This window comes from Elephantulus edwardii, unplaced genomic scaffold (genome assembly GCF_000299155.1).
Source record: "Elephantulus edwardii isolate Elephantulus edwardi_28Jun2011 unplaced genomic scaffold, EleEdw1.0 scaffold00261, whole genome shotgun sequence".
Taxonomy (NCBI): Eukaryota; Metazoa; Chordata; class Mammalia; order Macroscelidea; family Macroscelididae; genus Elephantulus; species Elephantulus edwardii.
Window position 1 is genome coordinate 1,213,883 of NW_006400011.1, and position 6,872 is coordinate 1,220,754.

The following is a 6,872-nucleotide window of genomic DNA, read 5'->3' on the forward strand; positions in this document are numbered from 1 at the left end:
AACAAAAACCACAGTGATATAATGAGACGTTTGATGATGTATTGTGCATGTTGTAATCAATAAAGTAAAATTGTTATGAGTGATTAAATGGTATACCAGTCTGCTCTTTATACTTTCACTTAGATCAGAATATTTTTTTTGTTGTTGTGTGCTGTTGAGTTGAAACCAAATCATAGCTGACCCTCTAGTGGGTTTACAAAGGCAGCAGATCATTCAAGAGGAGATTGTCCATCACTTTCCTGCAGAGTAGCTGAATGATTTGAACCATATGTCTTTGGTATTGCAAGCACAGCTTCTTACCACTAAGTCACCAGAACACCCTTAAATTAGAATAAGAAGTTTTTTAAAAAGTGTTTCACAAATTTGTTTTTAAATTATCTTCCAGAATTATAAACTTGTAGTTAGTGAGGAACACTAATCAGTCAAGAATCCCTCCTCCCACTCCACCACTTGCTTGGTTCTTTTACCTTCTTCTTTTATTTTTCCTTGTGATTATTCAAAGTTTGTGTTGTTTTTGGGTCATTCAATCCCGCAGGCAATAATTTAGTTCAATTATTTTACTTTCTGTTGTTGAAATTACTTCTTTTTCAGTAATGATGCTTTTCTGAGATGTGAAACGCCCAGATGCTGCAATGATGAACATCATTTAACTACCTGAATAAACAAACTTATCCCAAGGCTATCAATTTTTCTTTTTGAAGCTTCCTAAAACATTCCTTAATGTATCACCCTTTTGTTAACAACTTCATTATGTTTCTAATTAATTGTGGCCCCTTCAAAGCCAAGAACTTTACTACGTACTTCCATGGTTAAAGAAAAAAAAAATGAAGACTTTTACCCACAATATCTCTTTTTAAAGTGTAGAACGGAACACCTGATGTTCCAACTGCTTCTCTTGTTTGTTTTTTATCCTTTTAGTCATTTGCAGAGGTAACTCATTTACACAACCTGGTACAAAGAAAACTTCAATCATAGTGTTATGATTTTGTTTTATTTTTTAACTGATCTGCATCTTTGATTTATTGATTACTTCTTGAACATTGAATATCCTTCAGACCACACCTTCCAGCAGACCTATCCTTAGTTTGATAGGGCAATGAGCAATCTCTTCTGTGCAATTAACTACCTCTTAAAACTCACCAGAAGGTCAGCTAAGGGTTGGTTCTGCCTCTACAATATCCAACACCAGCAGCAATCATATCTTTATAGATCTGTTTGTGATTCTGTCTTATTAACATCCTCTAGGTTAGAATTTGAAGCACATGAAATAGTTACATTATACTGAAAATTATGACTATTGATACACAACATTAATCATGACACTTCTCATTCATAATCTAAGACAATATTCTGAAGTTCACTAACTTCCATACCTTTTTAAAAATGGGTCTTTGCTCTAGATCTTAAATTTTTGCTTTGAAAGTTTGCTTATTTTAACGACTGGCTTAAGAAATAAAGACTAATTGTAGAAAAGGGTTGTTGAACTTATATCAAACTTCAATTTCCACTTTTATGTCTTTCAATCTGCCTATTACTCAGCTGTTGGGAGTCCATATTTGACATGCTGACCAAGCAACTAACTACATATTCAGAAGCATGAATAGCAGTCAAGGGCAGCATCAAACATCAATGAATTAAAATAAAACATTTGACCACTCCAACTAACACCATGTAAATATTGTTGTTATTAGGTGCTGTCAAGCCAAGTATGACTCATAGCAACGCTATGAACATTAGATCTGAAACCTGCCCTATCCTGTGCTATCCTCATCATGTCTGCCCATCTCTAGAACCCATTGTTACAAGTCATTGTGTCAAGCCAACTCATTCAGGGTCTTTCTTTCTTTTGCTGACCTTCTGCTTTTCTAAGCATGATAACTTTCTCCAATGAGTAATCCCTCCTAATGATATACCCAAAGAATGTCAGATGAAGTTTAATCATCCTTCCCCATAAGGAGTATCCTGGTCACATTCTCTCCAAGGGATATTTGTTTGTTCTTTTGGTAGTATAGAGGATAGTTAGGGCTCTTCACCACCACCACAACTCAAAAGCATCAATTATTTTTCTGTTGTCTTTATTCACTGTCCAACTCTCAGATGCATAGTAAGTAATTGAAAAGACTATGGCTTGTATCAGACACGATTTGGTCTTTAAATTATATCGTTGCTCTTTAGCATTCTGGAGAGGTCTGTGACTGTAGGCTTCCCCATTGCAACTCCACTTTTGATTTCCTGACTGTTGGTAACATTACCACTATTTATTGATGATTGTGAATCTAAGTTAGATGAATTCACTGAAAATTTCTATATTTTCTATATAGCACGTAACATTGCCTTGACCTAGAGGTGAAGATTTTTGTTTTCTTGATATTGAGATGCAATTCATCGAAGGCTATAGTCTTTGATCTTCTGCAACAAGCACATCAAGTCCTCCTCACTTTCTGCAAGCAAGGTTGTGTCATCTGCATAATGCCGGCTGTTGATGAGTCTTCCTCCAATTCTGATGTCAAATTCTTTTTTCATGAAGTTCAGCTTCGAGAATGATTTGTTCAGATTAGAGTTTAAATTGTCACAGAAAAAAAGATATAGCCTGATGCACATCTTTCTTGGTTTTTGACCATACAGTGTTCCCTTATTCTATTTGTACACCTAGTCTAGCCATGGTTTTCTTAAGACTACAATTAATGTTCTGGGGTTGCCAATCTTCTCAGTGTTATTCACAATTTTCTCTGATCCACGCAGTCAAGTGCTTTTGCAAAGTCAATGAAGTGCAAGTAGACGTCTTTCTGGTGCTCCCTGATTTCAGTCAAGATCCATCTGACATCAGCAATGGTATCCCTGCTGCCACAGCTTCTTCTAAATCCAGCCTGACTATCTGGAGGGAATCTCTTTCAATGTACTATTCTAGCCATTTTTTTAATGATCTTCAGCGAGATATTACTTGCAAATGCTATTAACTGTGATGTTTGATAACTTCCATATTATTTTGAATCACTTTCGTTTATTATAACTTTGATTAATCCTTTACTATTCATTTGGGAAAAGAAAGTATAATGATAAGTTAAAACGGTAGCTTTGGAAGTAATTTAGCATTGGTGACATTTCTGAAAAGGAGAGAATAATAGACTTAATAATGTTAGTATCTAATATGATATAGCAGGAAAGACAACCCAACAGACATAGCAATTGTCAAGTTTGTGCGTCATGGTGACCACGTGTGTCAGGAGAACTGTCGGAGAATTTTCAATAGCTGATTACCTAACGGAGTTTGGCATGTCTTTCTCTCCAAACACTTCTATGTGGACTCAACTCATCAATATTTCAGTTTGCCACTAAACACTTTAATCATTTAGCCCATCCAGAGACTCTCACACCCCTATTATCAGTTTCTCACAAACTTATAAGGATAGAGAACGATAGAAAGAGGCGAATACCATTTGACCACATGCGAATAGGTAAACTCTTCTCCCTCTTCATTCTTGTTTTGCTGCACACACACACACTTTTAAATTAATTGTTGAATATTTGACTGCAAAATTCTTACTTTTTGAAATAGTCTTATAAATTTTAGGGAAATTTCATGGCTTAGAGTTAAGGAGTGGGGCTGCCAAGCCAAATCCACCAGCTAATCCATGGGATAAATCTAAGAAATCTTCTCTCATGCAATTTATAGCTGCTGGAGAGTCAGCCTTCAGTTTGTTTCAGCTCTGTGATACACAACAACGTCAACATGTATATTAGAGATTATAGCAGACAGGACATATGGTTTGTAGGGAGTTACACTGGTAACTCAAAGGTAGTTTTGAGAAATGCTTTTGTAAAACTACTTCCTCACAGGTGAGAATTACTACAACTTACTTTTAGTCTGCCGATTTTGACACTACAGACAAAAGCAATATACAGTCAGGATTTGATTAGACATTATATATAATTAAGTGATCATTTATAAACAATGTTCTAAAACAAGACTTCTATGATTAATTGAAAATGCAGTATGATTTGTAAACTTTTACTCAAGTAAAGATTTTAAAAAGAGAAAAATATAATTTTGATACTAAGACAATTTGAGAAACAACCAAATTCATGAAAACTTGAGCTAGAGATAGAACGATTGTTTTGGAAGGTAAGTATTTGTGAAATGAGTATTTTGAGAGACACAAAACACAACTAAAACCCTGGGATTGTGCTTAAGAGCAACAATAAAGCCAGTGTAAATGGAATAAAGTGGTCAAAGAAAGAAAGGAGAAAAAGAGTTTTTAAAGCATTTTTTGAAAGAAAAACAGCATAAGAAACAAACAGGATTGTGGGAATAATTACTTGAGAGAGTCTCTTGAGTTCATGTGCCCAGTACTTATCTGAGGATTACGAGCTCTGTTCCAGAAAACGGATCATCCATCTGAAACAGAATGAATTGCGACATCAAGGAAACAGCCAGATCCTAGCCAGACCCACAGGTGTCCACAGCTAAAGTATGTATTCAGTTTGGTCCCAAGCCATCTTTGTTTGGACACAGCAGTCAAGGGGCTTCCACAGAAGCAGGGTGTTGCCACTTCATCAAGACACTTCATGGGGCTGCCTCATGAGGCCCCCTCATATTTTTGGCTCATGCCTCTGACTTCTAGATGGTGTTGCCCCTCTCCCAGAACTCTATCCCAAGATCCCTGGGTTTTCCCATGAAATTCCCTTGCAAGGAGTGTTTCTTTGAGTGGCAATGTTTCCCTTGACTTTCTTTTACACTGCCTCTATGAATGAACTTACTCTGTGTGTGCAGGCATTATTAACTTTTTAGATCCGACTCTAAGTGGCCACCTATATAAGTAGCTCGTTAAAACTACAAGATGAGGAGAAAAAATAGTGAGGTAGAAATGACAAAAACATAAATGTTCAAGATGCAGGTGAAGAGAAGTTTCTGTGGAAATAGAGTGAGTCAATATGCCAAAATTTATAGTGAATTCCAGATGAAAATTTTGAATTGACTTAGGTTTTGACATCAAGAGAGAGTCACAGAATCCCTGATGAGAGTAATTTTTGGTCAGGTGAGACTGAGGAAAATGAATTCTCATTGAAGATAGTTAAATGGAATTTTAAAAAGCTGAAGTTTTTTTAAACAAAATTGATGCTTTCAAAGCATTTTGCTAAAGGTCTTTGAAAAATGAGTCAGTAGCTGTAGTAATGGTTACAGGAGCTTTTTCATATTTGGAAGATATTTCAGTATATTTTTATCCAGATGGGATTGATTTAATTGAGTGGAAATATTTGATACTGTTAGAGAAAGTAAGTGTAATTACGGAGATTATTGTTCTTTGTTACCATCAAATCCATGTCATTCAGGGCACCTGCTTAGATACAGAGTAGAGCTGCTCCCCAGGGAGTTCAAGACTCTGAACTATCAGTTGATTACCTGGCTTGTCTTTCAAGGAATTTCTGGCTCAAGCTACCAACTTTTTAGCTAGTAAATGTCTGGTTACCTTTGTCTCACTGTCCATTTACAGAGAGGGTGTTATTTTGTAGGAACAAAGGTATTCTATCCATTATTATCTATTGGTTTTGAGTTCGAACCAGTCCACACCTGGCCTTTAGATAGATTTTCAAAGGTTATGAAAAGCACAGGAGAAAAGGGGCCGTCTTTCCTTCTTGGAATTGTAAGTGGATTTAAACCTCCGAAGAGGTGCTGAAATGTCACAGGCTTTGCTATGGGAGCACCCCAGTCCATTATAATAGAGAAAAACAAAAATATATTAATATAAATAGAGAGAAATATTGGTATACTCTTAGTTAGAAAAGAAATACCTTCTTTATTTTTGTATATTCAGTACAACAATTAGGAACTTCATCACCTCAGGTAGAGCAGAGGAAGAGTTAGGAACATTTGGAGGAAAGTGTAGTAGAATTGCCAGGCATGACTGAAGGAATTGTAGAAATTTGTGATAAAAAAAAATTTAGAAAATATAGAGAGATAGTAGTTCGATTTCTGGGATGGTTACTGCAGGTTATGAGTCAAAATTCTATTTGAATATGGAGTCTGGCTGGCCACTTTCTGTCTGTACATGCTGTCTTTCACCTCTATACCTGGTGGCCTAATGGTAAGGAGGTTCACTGACATCTCAAAGGCATATGGTTCAATCTGACTAGCTCCTCCACTAGGGAAATATGGACAATCCTTTCTCATGGAAGTCACTGCCCCTGAAAACTCTCTAGATGGTCAGATATGAGTTGGTTCCCACTCCAGGCTTGTTGTTATTGAGGTGTACCATCAAGTTGGAACCTACTCATAGCTGACCTTCCAGACGGCTTGCAGAAATAGTAAATCACATGGGAGGAGATTGTCCATCTTCTCTACTGGAGCAAGGGGTGGATTTGAACCTTGTGCCTTTGAGTGGGTAATGCAGCTCCTTATCTCTAAACCAGAAGAGCTAATAACACTGAGACATATGGTAGAGCAGCCTACACAGAATATTGAATGGTCTGCCTTTCTATTTTTTTTAATCACAAAGTTCTTGTTTTGATATCAGTCTTGTTAGGTTTGTAGGTATTAAAGTAAAGATGATCTAGTGGGGGGTTTTTTTGTTTATGTCTACTCTGCAACTGTCATGCCATGTCTGTCACTCCTAATCAGAATATTCAATAACATCTTTAAAGGGTTGCTATTTTAAAGATAGAGATCCCTTCAGAACATGCAGCACTTCTTTAGGAAATGATAATAAATATTAATACCTCCCCTAAACAGGTTGGTAGGCATATAACTGAAGTCTTTAAATTGAAATATATAAATCTGTAGTAGCAATGTTAAAGTGAGAACTAACAACAACAAAAATTGATAATGAAATATAGTTTGCATGATTATCTATCTCTATCTATATGTAACATATCTA